General features: G+C 41.0%; 1 protein-coding gene across 1 annotated transcript in view; it reads right to left on the reverse strand.

Annotated features, from left to right (window-relative positions):
- The window catches only part of LOC112996111 (golgin subfamily A member 6-like protein 25), a 134,900-nt gene that overhangs the window by 25,382 nt on the left and 92,780 nt on the right, over window positions 1-16,738 (reverse strand). Inside the window, exons 4-9 of the mRNA XM_064506627.1 lie at window positions 12,709-12,765; window positions 7,085-7,344; window positions 5,427-5,772; window positions 4,280-4,442; window positions 3,642-3,724; window positions 1,848-1,945 (exon numbers count right to left, since the gene is read on the reverse strand). The gene's annotated coding sequence lies outside the window, so the exon portion shown is untranslated. The remainder of the gene's footprint in view (window positions 1-1,847; window positions 1,946-3,641; window positions 3,725-4,279; window positions 4,443-5,426; window positions 5,773-7,084; window positions 7,345-12,708; window positions 12,766-16,738) is intronic.

Raw genomic sequence — 16,738 nt, forward strand, 5'->3', positions numbered from 1 at the left:
GAATAAAACATTTTACACCTTTCTGTTACACAAACACTGAAGAGGTACTCTTTTTGACCACAGGTATATAATGATGTTTTATGAGCCACTCCTTTGTTTCTTGTATGAAGACACTTTTTCTTCTTGCTGAAGTCTTTTCTGCTCTCATAAATATATTTTAAAAATTATTTTACCCGAATCTGTGCAGTTTCCTGTAGCAGAAGTTAACTTATTTGAACATAGCTACTTGCAATCTTTAAAGAATCAAAATGTGAGCGATCTTTTATTTTTTTAATTACTACAGCTGGCTGAAAATGTTCCATTGAAACTTTATTTTCCTTTTTATTTCAGTGGAACTGGTAAGAGCATATAAACACACATGAAGTGAAACATATGTGTAACCCTTTACAAAACAAGAGCCTTAAAAGTCTGCCTGTGGAAACATGACAATCCCATACACACCATTTTTCTGTACATGTACAAATACTCACCAGAAGCTTTGGCTCTTCCTCTTTACAAACAATTAGTTCATTAAGGCTTTTGATGAAATGATCTGTGAAAGATCAATGTTCCAGAGTCCCAATGCTTTAAATAGAGATTTAATTGTATCTTTTGGGTAAGTGCCAAAGTGATGGATAGAATTACCACAAATAGCGTTCTCTCCAAGCATAAGCTCCATCTTTTTGGTACACTAAGCAGCACCAGATTGGCCAGGTAATGGTTAACTGGTGTTAAAATAAAGGAGCTGATATAAGCAAAACCCACAGAAGTACTGAGCTTGCATTCTTGTTCTGGGAGGACAGTGCAGAGCCCAAATGCTTCAGGAACTGAGGTTTAAAATATAATCAGGTCAGAGGTGTTACACTGGGCATTTCTAGAGCAGATCAAAGGGAATTCTAAAGAGCTCAATTAATCCTTCTGTCCCAGCACGATGCCTGCCCCTGCGTAAGCAAAATCCTGTGGGATGGTGTTAATTAGACTAAGTTCATAGCCACTGCTGAGGATGTACAGAAAAAGCCCATGATACATGGATTATTTTGGACAAAATGGTAGTTAAACATTAGGTATTCTCTCCTGGACTACTCCATGGCATGACCAGTTCTAACTAATATATATGCATGTAATTCCCTTTCATACTCCATTTCTCTCTTGGAGTCCAATCCACTATGAAGATGAGCCTATTTTGCCCTGAAAATAGGCCCTGGTTCTTTAGTTTAGGGTTGTAGATACTGTAGGGCTAACCAAGATGGTAGCCAGCACATATATACTCTCACTGAATTTCTGTTATATAAAAGAATCTGCTTGGTTCTGAGAGAAGGCCGTATCAGGAGACAGGCTGCAGGAGAGGCTTGGTCCAGCCTTAGCTGAATTTTCCTTGGGCTCTTGCAGGTATTTTATACCCCATCTCCCTCTGGAGCAGGCAGAGCACTGCTCAGCTCAGTCTCACAACAGACGTCATACACCTCTCTTCCTGAGCCCTTTCCCAGGCTTTTATATTAGCACTGAACATCTCAGCCTTTCAGGACCATGCATTCTCGTCATAAGAACCACAGCAAGTCAGTCTCTGGAAAATTAACAAACAAATAATAAACAGAAAATAATATAAATAAATACATATATACATACATTCCCTTCTTTCGCTGTAGGACAACCATCAGAGTAGAGAAAGAGGAGCCACTACCATATAAGAACTGTCAGATCACTGTGATCCAGAGTCTGGCAGTTTCTGACATAAAAATTATTCCAGTGTTTTGAGCTTTAAAACTATATCAGCAAGCACATCAGGGTTTGCTTACGTTTGTGTGCTAGACCCACTGATTCCAGTCTCTTGCAGAAGGTGTACATGATCAGAAAGCCTGTCCTCTCACCTTTGAGGGCATGCCTTCCCACTCGCTACCACCACAGCTTTTCCAAGATCGAGGGGGCAGCTCTGCTCATCGCTGTCCTTCATGAAGACTGCTTCTAGCTTAAAAAGATGCAAACCAGTTAAAGCAGTGGAGGTTGGACAGCTGTTTATGGCAAACTCCTTTACACACGCTTCAGCTGTTTGGCATGAGACAGATCTATGTACAATAAAAAAATTTGACCTAAAGCAACAAAGACATCATCATTGACTGAACTAAGGTTAGAAAGCCAGACAAAATCTGTGTGGGAACGAAGGCTACAAGAGCTCCATCCTCAGCTGATGTCAAGCCATCAAGCCTGAGAAGAAAGCCTAAATCACATGTAACCCTTCATATAGGCATGCTCTAGCTGCCAGCTTCAGACCCCATGGATTCACTTAAAATGCTTCTCCATTATTATAGACTCTATAAAAGCACACACTGTAATGGGATCCCTGAATGAAACTCCAAAGGGAGAGAAAACCCAGCATATTTTTGCTTGAATTTGCAGACACAGGCAGAGACCAAGCAGGCCACATGGTCTAAGTTTGACGTCTCTCATCCATCAAACCAGTTAGTCCCTCTAGTACCTCATGCACGAATTGGAAAAACCACAGACTGGGCAGACATGAAGCTTCCTGCCCAGGAATGTTCAGGTTGCAAAAGAATATGTCCCAGCAGTCGCTGGTGACAATTCAGCACTAGAATAGAAATCTGAGATTTGGGGCTACACTTGTTTGAACAGTAAGGGTTTTTAAGTACATCTGAGAGGAAACCGAGGTCAAAGATCTGTCAGATATACTAATATAACTCCACTGAAAGCCTTGGGTTGCAATAATGTAACCAAGAACAGCCTTCTAATTATATGTGCTAAGTAGTACAACAAAAGGCTTTGCTCACAAATACTCAAAAAAACAGAGAATACCAATTTAAAAATCTATTTGTTTCAAAATGAGATGGGCTTTTTGTGTTATTTGTCATCACATGTGGAACACAATAACATAACTGCTAATAATTTTTGCACTGATAATATTACTATTTCACCTGGAATTTCTCAGAGGACCCCAACTCAAACCTCATTCTGGTGGAGCTGAACTATAGTCAGCCCATTCAGGTATGCTTTGATGCAGTTCAGGTTCATCACTGCCTTTTTTATTGTGTTCCTACAGTAAAGTGTCTTGTGAGTGGGCTCTATGAAGCATTAATGCAGATGGGAATAAGCTCTGATTAATCAGCTTCTAGATACCTTCATTTTCTGACTTTCCTGGTCTAGCCCAATAACGTGATAGCTGAGTTTTTCTAGAAATTGGGAAAATAATATAGAGTCAAGTTTAAAACTAAATAACAAAGCATTACCCAGTCAATTTTTTGGACTAGAAGATCCCTACAGGTCCCTTCCAACCTAAATTATTTTTATGATTCTGTGATAATGGTTTCTTCTGTAATTATGGGGTTCTGCCATGCACATTTAAAAATACAGGTGCAGCAGCAGAGTGTTTCAGCCTTACTCATATTCTTTAGTTCTTCGCCCAACAAAAAGCTCTATCAAAATGAGCAAGACTTGATGGAGTGAAAACCTACTCAAGGTGAGTAAGGGTGCAGCAGAATCAAAAATTTGCTTTATGCTATTAAAATGCAATTATGTATATTTGTGCACACACTTTTAAAGCAAATCTTGACCACTCCATGCTCCAAGTTCAAAGGTTGGGAAGATGAAAGCAGTTGTGTTACCTTTCAGATGTACTCTGTGACTAAATACATTTCACCAAAGAAGCTTACCCAGTTTGCCATGAGTTTGTTATGACTGTTAGCCACCTCTGCAGCAAGGAGACATCTTTGGGTATGTGGGTTTCATCCAAAGCCTGTGGAAATTGATGGAGAAAAACTTACCCACTCCAAAAATGTGTTCTCAGAGGGTTTTCTGCTCCTGTGTAGTATGCAAACTATTTTAAAGTATCACACTTAAAGCAGATAATTACTAGGACACACACTGCTTTTTTGGTGGTACGAGAAGAATACAATGTTTTGACATTTATATAATCAATCATACTTGGGGTGGGGGAGTTCTGAAGGAAAGTACCCAAGGAAACACCAGACAGGAGAAGCAATCAGATATTAAGAATTCCTGCAGAAGTGCTTTTGGAATTTCATTTTGTATATAAAGATGACTGATGATACAGTTTTTGCCCTTCTGCTTCTGCTAGAAAAGTCCCTTTAATGTGCCAGTTACTTCAGAAGGGAGAGATGCTTCACAGGAAAAAGCCAGGACCAGCATGAACAGGAAAAGGATGAGACTGAGCAGGATCAGTTGCTCAGACTTGCAGAGCACAAAAACACCAAAACAGAAACCCAAATAAGACATATGATTAAATATGTGAGAACTCACTCAGCTCTTTAACACATTTGGATTAACATACCCACAAGGAGTAAAATGAAGCAATTCTATGTTTGCAGTCCAAGTGTTCAACTACTGTTTGCCTTTTGCTTCTTCCTGAGAAAGGATATCTTCAGATGTACTTTAGATTCGGCAAAAAGCTAAATCCGAAGCAATGTGAGGGAGACCCACTGAGATGGAAAGGCCTGAAAAATCAGAACAAGAGAATGTCAAAGGGGGTCTCTCCTGCTCTCACAGCCACATGCCCCCAGATTTCCTCTGCCCAGCTGTAAAGCACCCTAGGTCAGTCTTTGAGTGAAACAGCCACCAAAAAAAAAAAAAATCAGTTCAAATGAAACCAAAACAGGAAGTTGCCCTTTTCAACGATTGCTTTAAAAAGGGACAGATAGTAAACTCTTTTATTTCAGGGGTATCCTTTCCCTTTGTGCAGTTTTGCCGTGGGAATTACAATGCTATAAAACTAGTATTTGAATACTCACTACTATAATCTAATTGCCCATCATAGTCAAAAACTTATTTAAGATTTTAGCATCATGCAGACAGCCCGCTCAATGGCACGAGATGTCCCTCAAAGGGAAGCAGCTGCATGGCCCTGCGTTTTATACAGCATGGATGTTCAGGTCTGTGAAAAATTTATAAATAAATAGAGAGCCAGGCTTGCCCTTGGCCCAGCTCTGCCCCACAACTCCCGTTGTCCCCAGAAGGCAGGCAAGGTTGGTGAGGCGCTGCTGAGCTCAGATCCTCACTTCACGGACCCTGTGAGAGCTGCTTCTGGGGCTGCAAGAGAAGCTGTGGAAGGTATCTCATAAGGCAGCCTCCATTTCTGCCTGCTTTCAGGTTAATTCAAAGGCAACATATGCCTCTGCTCAAAGGTTAAGGGAGGTTATCTGAGGGAATCCAATTGCAATTCATTGTCAACTATATACTTCTTCAAGAGTTACTCATGAATACCACAATATAAGATATCAAAGACTGAAGTATTACGACGAGGAATCCTTAATTTCTGCAGTCAGGAACTTTTTCAGTAAGCATAAGGTGTGCCATCTTTTTTCCTCACAACTTTATGCACAGGGATCCCACGTAGGCTTTACTCAGACCTTTCATACCCTGCAAAATCCAGTGAAGCTAAAGCAGTTCTGTCCCACTCTCCTTTTGCCACAATGCATTACCTTTCTAGGATTTCGTCTGTGCAGTTCCCAGAGGTGTCAGTGGGAGTCCAGCTGTACAATAGCAGAGCTTTTCCAGCTACCAGTCCCAGGCAGCAATAGATCACTTCCTCCAAGACATCATTTACTCCACTTGGACTTTCTCGGTGGCTCAGCACAATCTTTTCTTCCTGCTCTCTTGCAGTAAGAGATGGGCTCTTAGCTTCCTGAGGAAGGAGCCAGAGTGGTTCTTCCCAGGAAGTACAACAGCAAATTTTTCATCAGGGTATAGTGGGCTTTTTGTTCATCTGCTCCTTCCACCTGGATTTCCCTTCTTCTGCACTGTTCTGCCCTTTTGAGATCAGAACCCCTATGGAAATAGTCCACAGCTCAGTCAGCACAAAAGGTGATGTTACTCAGATCCAAACCAGTTTTGAGAAGCAATGTTTATGATGCTTTCTAACAGTGCCTGCAGTCACTAATTATGATCATCCTTCGTATCAGCAATCTGCAGCAGTAAGCTCTTCAGGTAGGAATGGTATTTCTTCTGTGTTGCAGATACATGTGTGAATAAATATATTCCTGGTACCCTGTGGCCTCGCTTTTTTAGAAAAGCAGCCAATGATCTTGGATGCCCTGTCTGAGACATCTGACTTTGAGGGGCATGTCAGGAATTTCTGAAGAATCAAAACGCCATGCCCAACATATGTTTTGAAATGGGCACTCAAAACAAATGGTCATTTAGAAGAAGGCTACTGTTTTCTGAACACTCCCAAATATCTCTGAATGCTCTGACGAGGAAGCGATGTGCCCATCGGAAAACGGCAAACTATTTAGAACTGCCAGGCACTGGTAAGTAACGGTAATTTCATTTTTGGAACTGAGACCCAGAAAATAAATTACCAGAGAAAAACTTTAATAAAAGCCTATTTGATTTCCAATTGCAAGTTAAAAAAAAAAGTGTGGCAAGGCCAGAATTAGTTATTAAAACAGGAGACACTTCCAACTCACCTTGTTTAGCTGCACATGCCTGGCAGAGCTGGGGTTAACGATGGCCCAGCCAGAGGTACAACATCAGCTCCCAGCAGTCACCCATGTCAGTATTTGCTGCCACAAGTCTCTCTTGGGATTATTATGCCTATATATTCACTAGCCTGCCTAGGAGCCGCTCAGTAAAGGAGGAGGATAGAGCAGCCCGGAGAGGAGGCATTGCACTGTAACAGGACATGATACCTGGGCTCCACCAACCGGTTATGGGCTCTGAGAAGTTTGACCTTTTATTTCAACCCCTGCTGACTCAGGCCTTACACTGACAATTCGACACAGGCTGGAAGAAGGCTTTAGACTGTGCGAAAACTAAAACCAGTGCAATGGAATTCTTGCCCTTGGCATGAATAGCTACCGCAGCAGCTGGCCGAAAATATTATAATACATGGGAATCTGGCAGGTGGCTCAGGGCTGCATAGTTTTTTTAGGAAATGTTCTGTATTACCCCAGAATGCCGGGGACAAGAGAAAACACATTTTGCACATGATACAAACTGATAAATAACAGATTTAAATGGTATAAAAGATACTGTCCATGTTTAATGTTAAATGCAAAGCTGAGAAATTATGAAAAAAGTGCCCACGCCCTGAGAATACAGCAAGATGACTCTCAGGGAAGAGATACCACATACATACCACAAGTTCTCCAGATGGCAGAGTCCAATGTCTAACAGTTCAACAGGAGATCACACTGCTGCAAATATTAGAGGGGGCACTTCACCGTTTATAGGCTCTGGAGCAAGGGCTGTTTTCAATGCAGAAAATGAGGAAGCGCCTCGTGCATGGGCAGTATTCCTGCATGTGTTTGCAATGTGGACAACACTGTTTGAACTCTCTTCTGACTTCTTAGGTGATTCTACTTCTCCAGAATCATTTTGACACTTGCAGATGTTGATCTAATTGTAAATAATATAATAATTTGGATTAAAATTCCTTAAGTTGAAGACAGGGCTCTAGTCCATCATAGAAAGGATTTGTTTTTTCCTCTTTAACCCTTCCTGCTACATACTTCTTCCAATTGTAGCACTACAAATGCCTTTAAAGGACAGGAGGAAAAATAATGACAAGTTTTCAGATGTTTTGGGATGTTTTGCTGGCAGTGAAGGTGTGCTGCTCACACAACTTAATACAGTGGCTCCAATAAAAGCAATGCACTTTGTGCTGGTATTAGCCCAAAGAAAAGCCAAGTCTCAACAATCTTTTCAATGGATCATAAACCAGGCCTAAAGCTTGGAAAAAACAGATTGATTTATTTCTGCGAGTTTGTCTTGGCTCAGCAATGGCAGTATATGGATAGTTAGAACAAGAAATTGATACCATTTCCCAGAAAAGTGGCCTCACCAAAAAGAAGCATCTTTTAGTTTTTCATTCTTTTTTTACTGTTTTCCAAAGTCATCCAGTTAGATTTAGAGTAATACTAAATCAAATTTAGTATTAGATTTATGATCAGTCAACAAACACTTCCCACACATCCGCATTCATGTGCTTTTACCCAATCATTTTTGCTGCTACTCAGTGTCTTCAGGGCTAGCTTTTCCATTGCCTAGATGACATCTACAAAACTCAGGTCCCAAACCATATGGCTTTGTGTGTGCATCTGTATGTATATTTATCAGCACGTGAAGGTTCATCTTAAACATCTTCACTGAGAGTTGCAGCTTTTTGGTTTATTCTACCTCATTCTTTGTTTCTAAAGAAAGTGAAATGGTCCTTACTCAAAAGGGGGGGAAAAAGGTAGTTCCTGCTTTAAAGGTGCATGCCCGCCCTGCTTGGCTATTAACCTCATTTGGGGTTGTTACCTGGAAAGTGGTGCACTTCAATTCCTGCCACAGTCCCAGTTTTTCAAAAGTATTTGGATACCTAGAGCTTCTGAGCAGATTTGCCTGGTAGGAACTAGGCTCAAGGGACTCTCATGTGTCCCTGAACACTTTGTACAGGTACATGCAAGATGCTACACTATGTCCAGTTTCAAGTACACGCTCAGGGACTGTTTTTGCATTCTTTTTTTCTTTTTACTTTTTTTTTTAAAAAAGCATTTCTGTAAAACCAATGCTTTTAGTATGATCATGTGTTTGGCCACAAAAGTTGCGGACTCACTGAGAACCAATGAAACATTGCTTGTGATTTAACTGTTTGCCAATTATTTGCTTTAATGTTTTAATGTTATGCAGCTTTATAAAAAAAATTCTATGTAAGTTTGACTTTTTCAGACATTTGATCAGTCCAGCTTGCCTACTAAAAATGATGCTTGACTCATATCCTGGCAACAGTGTTTATTTGACATGCAACGGTGAAGCACTCAAAAAAAAAAAAAAAAAAAACCTGTAGTCAAGTCTATTCCAAATTTAGCCTCCTACATCTGTGTATATTAGTATTTGGGTGAGACCAAACTATCAGCATACGTTAAGTGGGTGACACAAGCCTATTAGTTCACCTTTGCTGTTTAATTACAAGTTCTTTGCTGAAGGAACCTTCAGAAAGAATACATCTGTGTTCCTCGTGAGCTTTTTTTAGCTCAGTTTACATTGGGTAGTTTTGTGCTATGAGAAAATCCAAGTCACTTTAGACTGTGTATATCCCTAGCCAAACTCCAATTACTTTTGTATTCTTCTCCAAATCAAACTACTTTCCTTAAATCCAAACCTATTAAAAATATACAACTGCAAAGTTACAACTACTGCTATGCTAGGAAATACTAAATCGCAGTGTTATAGCTTTCTAAATAGACGTATACCTGAAGACTAAAAGGCAACAGTAGATACTGAGAATGCACGAGGGCTCATGTGAGAATGCATCAGCAGGACACCATGAAGGGAAGAGTTTCTTATTAGAAGTGGCTGTGCTAAGCTGGCTGAAACAGTCTTCCATGGGAAGACGGGATATCTTACAATGTGAGTGTCTTGCCAAGGAACATTCTTACGGATCACGACACTTGCAGTGGGAGCAGGGGTGTGGGGTCGCAGCTCCAGCCAAGCCCCAGCTTGGGATTACATATTGCTTACTGAAATGTTTCTTGCAATTTCAGTTCGGTGATGTATTCCTCACTCCTTGTCCCAAAGGTGGAAAGATTTTGGGGTTGGTTTTGTCTTTGAAAAACAGGAATAAAATCCTCTGGTTGTATGTTTAAGAGAAGTATGTTTAAGAGAAGTGAGCAAACACCAAACTGCTCAAATGAACAGTGGCTAAATTCTCTTTCTCTGCATTTCCTCAGCTCCTCCAGATTTACCGCTCCAGATTTACACAGATTTACCACTGCAGCATTGCTGTGCTGCGTGTGAGCACTAATTGGTTTCATTCCTTACAGAAAGCGCGTAAGCAGCACAGAGCTTTGCTCCAACCTAACTAGCAGGGTGAGCAAAAGCCACCAAGGTGCAGCAGCACGGACTTGGCCCAGGCTAGTGGTCACTGCACAAGTATACTGCAGGGCTGGAGAAACCAGGGAAGGGTCATCCCAGCCTGCACTACCAGGATTTCACCATTACCACTACTGAAACTACCTAAAATGGCTCCTGTGTGGCTGCACATGCTGGCATCACGCCTTCTTTTTGAAGCGCATAGGCTAAGAGGACATCTCTTCCTTGTCATGTGTAAAGGCTGTATTTTCAGTTACTATGCCCTGAGCCCAAACAACCTGGAGGGCTGAGGAGACCTGGTGGTGCCCCTACCCAAGGGCTGTTGCCTTGCTTACAGGCTCTTTCTCTGATGATGAGGCCAGGTAGCTCCTTTGGGGGAGCTATTGTTCCTTTTTTTTTGAATGTATGTAAAGGTGTGGAGGATGGGGCAGCTCAAATTCACTTCTACTGACTCATTCCTACCTGTGATAGTTTATCTTCAGAGCTCATCAAAACAAGCTTTTGATTTTGGAATGCATCAGATGGTGCCAAAAAACAAAGAGAATGAATGAACAGAGGGAAAACAGCCCAGAGTTTTAAACCAAGCCACCCACCGCCAGCCCTGGCTCCATGCATGCTCACACAGTCTCCGTTTCATTATCACACAAGCAGAGTGACACACGCTAGCACTAATACATTCAGAATATTTATTTTTAGGATGAAAGTCCAAGTATTTCCAGCAAGCAGAGTAAACTCAGGTTTGCCTGCCAAGATCTCTTGCATTTTTCTGTAATTATAGCAACAGCCAATAGGTTTAAACTTGAGAACCAATGAACAGATTCCCTGTCTCTCCTCCCTCTCTGCCAAGGGTTTGATTCTCTGAGAAATTGCAAACTCTAGTATTAGTCCAGGGACCCTTTAAGCACATGCTTATCCTCAGCTAATGCACTGCAGTCAACTGGGTGATGCATGTTTGCCAAGTGTAATGTGGGCTTAAGGGCTTTCTTGGATGGAGGCTGGAATACTTCGTTCTTCATAAACTCAGACTCTGGAAGAATGCAACTGCAATGAATTCATCTCCCATCACAGAGATTTTTTTTAGTAGGCCTCATCTTTAAGCAAGCATCCATTGGTGTTTTTGAGGCTTCTGGAGCAAAGGTGTTGTAAAAAATGCAAGTATTTCAATCTTGCAGAGATTTAATATTACATATTTTCTATAGGTTGTGAAGTATGGAGACATTTCAGATGGAAGGTACTCTGCATGTATATAGTGTCACTGTCATCATTATAAATGCATTGAAGCCACACAGCTTATGTTTTGTAGTGCTGATTTATTATGGGCACCTGTCCCAACATAATTTTCTAACACTGCCTGCCTGGGTGAACTGATGAGATCTCCACTAAATTGGAGTAGCCTGTCATTTTATTCAGATTGAAATGGATTTTCTTTCCTTGAATTCTTAGCAGAGAGAAAACAAAAAAATAATGGATCACAGATAATAATGTTGCATGTCAAGCTAGCCATAACTGATACACAGCTGCCAATGTTTTTCTTGCACACATTTACATCATTTCATTATGAAGCTAAACAAGCCGAGGGTGTGAGACAGAACAAGAGCAGGGTGTTTGCTGATCGATCCCCCAAAACACACTTGGGATCCTCCTAATAAAGGTGTTTCTCCTTACACTTTATAATAGCCAAAGAGATGGGCTCCTTAGCGTAAGTGTAGAGAAAGAGTTTGCTTTCCTTCAGATGAGGAATACTGATTACATTGCATGGAAATGGTATCTAATATGGGCTTTTGTATATTTTGGCCTAAATGTGGCACCACATCTTTTACCCTTGACTCTGGAGAGTTCTTAATGTCAAAGTGACACATTTTTTTTGGGATTTCAGAAAGAATACAGGCATCCTGGCCTGCATTCCTTCTCCCGGGCTAGACGGGAAGCCATAATTCAAGACATAATGGGTTGCCTTGGTTGTCAACAGCGTCACACTGGCCTAGGATAAAGTCCTGCTTGAGCCCTACAGCTCCATCATGCTACTGTGGTTGATGCACACCAGTTCAATAGCCAGCAGCACACAAGACAGCAATGTTGCTATTAAACCAGGTTGACTCTGATTTTCTGGCCCAAATGACCAGGTACCCATTTCCAGCTGAATGCGTCTGCAGAGACTTAGTTCTCTGCTTCCAGAGCAAACGACTTCAATCCCTCTGCCACCTTGTCCTCGGCTACTCCTTCCCCATTACCTAATTCAACCTGATATAAAGTCTCTTAAAAAATGATTCTTGGGGTATGAAAAAATATCCAGCCTAGATATCCAGTCTTTGTTTGATTCCTTCTTTGCTTGCTGTGCCTGAGTATATGTTGCAAAGCTGAGACCAGTGGCGTTAACAGCAGCTGCCTGCAGCTCATCTGTTGGCAAGGCTGGAGCTGCAATCACATTCTCTAAGTGCCAGAAAGATAGACCTTCAGGAAGGAAGTATCGGGTGAAAGAGCAGGAAAGTGAGTTCGCTTCCAAACAATAAACACGCAGATCGGAAATAATTGAGGCACTAGAATAAGGGGGAGGGAAAACAAAACAAACCATAACAACTGATCCTCAGATCAGCTGGTTTTCCATATTGGGGTTTCTCCGTATTGGAGAAAAAGGAAGAAAAAATAATGTAGTGGCCCAGAGATAACCGGAAAATACTTTCCACTTTGTGAGAAATTCTGAGTAGTTGGTAATTCTTTATGTTCAGTGTCACAGTAGAGAGAAATATTGTGGCAGTTTTGGCAAAACAGAAGAATTATTTCAGGACTTTGCTGCCTGCTGGCTGACCTGCCAATAAGCCAGGCAGCTAGCCACTTTGCCTGGTTTCCTTTAAAAAGGCTAAAAAAGTTGATACATTTTAATAGAGCATTTCAATTCTACCAACTCACCATTTTCCAACAGACACCTATCTGGTCAGAAGATTTCCAAACAGCTCTGTGATGTCTCTGAGAAGAACAATTACAGCTATAAAAAATTTTAGCATGGGATGTCAAGATACCATTCTGTAGAAAGACATAAAAAGAAGGAACAGAACAAAGGCCAACATCCTCTACTACTACATAGCATATACACTGTATGTGAATTATACCACCAAATTAAGTTGAATTCTGGGCCTTTTGGGATGCGGGGGAAACAGGAATAAAGCATTCTGAAAAGCTGATGAACATATAAACTAGAAGAAGGCAGGAAAATGGACTTTTTTGTGGCTTCACAGGATATTATATATTGACATAAAGGTGCATGATATTGTTTTCTATGGTACAACCAGAAATGTTTTCACAGAACTGAATTTAGGCACCCAGACTAGCTGGTTAAGTTACCTGGCTTGTCTCCTTAAACTCTCTTGATAGAGAACTCTCCTAGAGGCAATTCAAAACAGGAGCCTAATACAGGTTTACTCAATTGCTCCTGGAAGCAAGTCCCTCTTTCTGTTTTTCCGTTGACTCCAGAGGGAACCTGGAGAACGTAGCTGGCTAGCTCAACCAGTCAAGTTGGGTGGCTGAGTCTGGGTGGTCTGAACACCTCCCCTATCGCATGGGGCCCTGATTAGGATTTGAGCTTTTGTCTTTAACATCTGCATTCCCTGACAAAGCGCTTTGTTGCTCAACTTTCGTGTTGCTAGGCTTTAAATGAAATACTTATGTTAGACATATTGCATTTTTCATTTATACATATGGCATGAAAACGAAAATCTAAAACTGTGGCATGTTCAAGAAGGGAAGACAAGGGGTAAGTTCATAAATAACCTGGAAGCGAACACAGGTTCAAGTTCACTTTGGGGCATTGCCTCTATCACAGACTGCATCTTCCTAAGTTCTGAGTCACAGGAGTGAATAATGAATATCAATGGAAGCCGTGAGTGACTATACAAGCAGCGCGGTATTGTTCACTCATTGTTCACTTGCTTCCTAATGAATTCCCTTTAAGTGCATCTGTACTCTGTCTGGTTTTCAGTCTTCCAAATATGAACATACTTCCCGGGCTACAGCTTGCATTATTGCATTCCAGCATACTCGCTTTGCATGACATACCAGCCACCTTCAAACAAACTTTGGGCTAAGTTTGTAAAGACTAATTCAAAGAGTGTCATTTAAAGAAGCTATATTGCACTACAAGGAACCCTGAAGCTAAACTTTCATCAAACATTTAGTCAGACATTTCTTTCAAGCCTATGCAACCAACCCTCTCCTGCCTTTCCAAAGATAGCCTTCAACAGTGCAGGCTCAGAGCAGATTAGGAGACAGAATCATAAATTATTCTTTAAAAAAATAAGTCAAGTCACTCGTGTACTCCTAAGAGCCCAATCCTTATCACAGCAAGGCAAGCTGCCTCTCCCGTGCCACAGGTAACAGTCTGAGCAGGGCAGCACCTCCAGGCGCTTGGCGCTCAGAAGGAAGAGTACCGGACAGACCAGGCCACGCTGCCCCAAGCACTTGCTTGGGAAAATGACATGATCCTACATCTAGAAGGTCGTTCCTTCCCCTTGTGATGTAGAAGCACCAGAAAGGTCAAATTTTCTTAGCCCAGACCTCCTTCCACTTCTGAACAGATGATCCTTTTAAGAAGATATACATATTTATCATTGAAGCAAACCAAGCACAAGCACGACTCTAAAAGCTCAGGGGATAGATCAGTTGAGGAAGATGGAGTTATTGTTACTAACGCATCTTTCAAAGCAGAAACCCAAAGACTCTGTACCATACCTCTACCTTTTCCATATCATGGAAAAAAAGAGAGAAATATTTTCCAGTCTTGACATGAATACCACTGCTTACTCAAAATGTCCCAGTTTCTTAGTCTCCCCTAGTCCAAGAGACAAAAAGAATCCATATACATTTGGATTCTTTCAGAGAAACAGCAGTGAGGAAAAAAATAAATTTTCCCATGCTTCAGTTACCTGGTGTTCACTCTGCAGAAGACAGAACTACAATTGTGCTATTATATACACTTCAATTAGAGGTAGGTCTGAAAACATCTGGCCTGGTCACATCATGCTTGGCACAGATGAAAATTCATATATAAACTGTAATAAGCAAGATCTACTGATAGGCAAAAAAATGCTGAGTTTTTGTTGTGTACACTTTGGAAGAAGTAATTACATTTTGTGATATAATCAGTTATACAACACACATTCTCCTCAGAGTAAACGGTAGTGCCATCCATGAAGACTTTTGATGTGGGTTCCAAGAATTTATAATAAATCAAGGCATAAATGGGCTTTTTGGTGGCACCAATTGGAAATCTTATAAGGAAACAAAGTTTCACTGAAAAAGACTGCTTTTGAACAAACACTTGGATTTTCACTGAACTCTTACAAAATCCAAGACGTGGGCAACACAAGGATGCTCAGAGAGCCTGTTCGAGGCCAGTGGTCCCCAGAACCTGGAAGTCCTTGGCCTTAGAGCAGCTTGCACGTGCAGCTGCTTCACAGCCCCAGCCCCAAAGTAGGCAGACCTCAGGGTTACCATCCTGCTGTCAAAGCTGCTAAAACTACCAGGCTTCTGGCTCCAAGGCACACATGCTCAACAGTTCTGCCCTAGGAAAGGGGCTCTGGAAGCTTCTTGTAACTACCCCAAGAAATTAGTATTTTTAAATGCTGGCAAAGCCAGCAGAGCTTCCAGCTTGATTGTGGAAAATTAAATAAAAGTTGGATTCTCATCAGATCCAAACAAACTGAATTACAATTGGAAACTATCCTACAAGTCTCTGCCTGGGTACTATAAATTGTCTGACTATGTGGCACTCTCAGTTTCCGTATAAATTGTCTAGATTTCTTTCGAAACTGGAAATATTTTTTTCATTAAGAGCACAAGACTATCAGTCGGTGCCAGTTCAAGTCAAAGGGTACTTTGTCAGATCATGTCAGTCAGGGGTATAACCAAGAAACTCAGTTTTGGGCCAATTAGTGCTATACGGAAGTCACTTGCTGCTGTCACCTCCGAGACGCTTTGACATTTACTGTTGCAGAAAGTGCTCAGCCTTCCAGACCCTACATTCCAGTGCTTCAGTGCAAAAGTGAGCAACATAAAAAAGATACCAAATCCTCATGTTTCAAGCCAAAATCCTGTGTCCTTCCTAAACCAAAATTCACTATAATGCATGACAAAAATTTAACCTATTCAAAAGAGAGTGCAAGTACTTCGGAAAAGAAAAAAAAAAAAGGTGGGGGGCGGCCTTGTCTAAACTTCACCACAAATAGCTCAAGTATCAACAGAAAGAATGTGAGGAAAAAAAGCATGCAGTCCCTTCATACACTATTTGTATGCAGGAACTGGCTTGTAATAGTCTTAATATTCAGTTCTGGAGGCCTACAGCCAGTCAATGGGAGACATTAGGCTGAGGGATTTGGGGGGAATTTAGGCCACCTAACATGACCCCTCAAATTTGCACACAGTTTTTTAATTCATTTCATTAAAATTACCCTGAAATTCTGTTTCTTTCATTACTATGGCCTGAAGTCAGTAATACACTTGAAAGCACATGTATATCTTTAACATAACTTTGAACACTTGAGTAGCCCCATTATCTTAAATGAATATGCGCAAGCACTTTCCTGGGGCCTTTGTGCGCTCTTACTCAATGGTTTTACAGCTCTGGCCAAGAGAAGAGCCTTGCTTTTTTTTTTTAATTAAATAGAGCATGATAATAAAGATTCTCTAAATTATGTCCTTCATTAACCAATAGAGGCATTCATTTTGATGCAGTCATTATTTCTACTCCATGGCTCCAAATTTAAGCAATGTTGTTCTTGCAACAAAGATTTAACAAACCTTTCAGTACTTTACATGGCTCCCCTTGGTGTCCTAACTTATGTGGAACTGTAATGCACAGCCATATTTAAGGTAATGCTTTATTTCGGTTATTTAGATGCATCTCTGCATGAGTCCAGAAAGCCTTCTATCAAGACAGTTTTATAGG

The sequence above is a fragment of the Dromaius novaehollandiae genome, chromosome 2 (genome assembly GCF_036370855.1).
Source record: "Dromaius novaehollandiae isolate bDroNov1 chromosome 2, bDroNov1.hap1, whole genome shotgun sequence".
Classification (NCBI taxonomy): Eukaryota; Metazoa; Chordata; class Aves; order Casuariiformes; family Dromaiidae; genus Dromaius; species Dromaius novaehollandiae.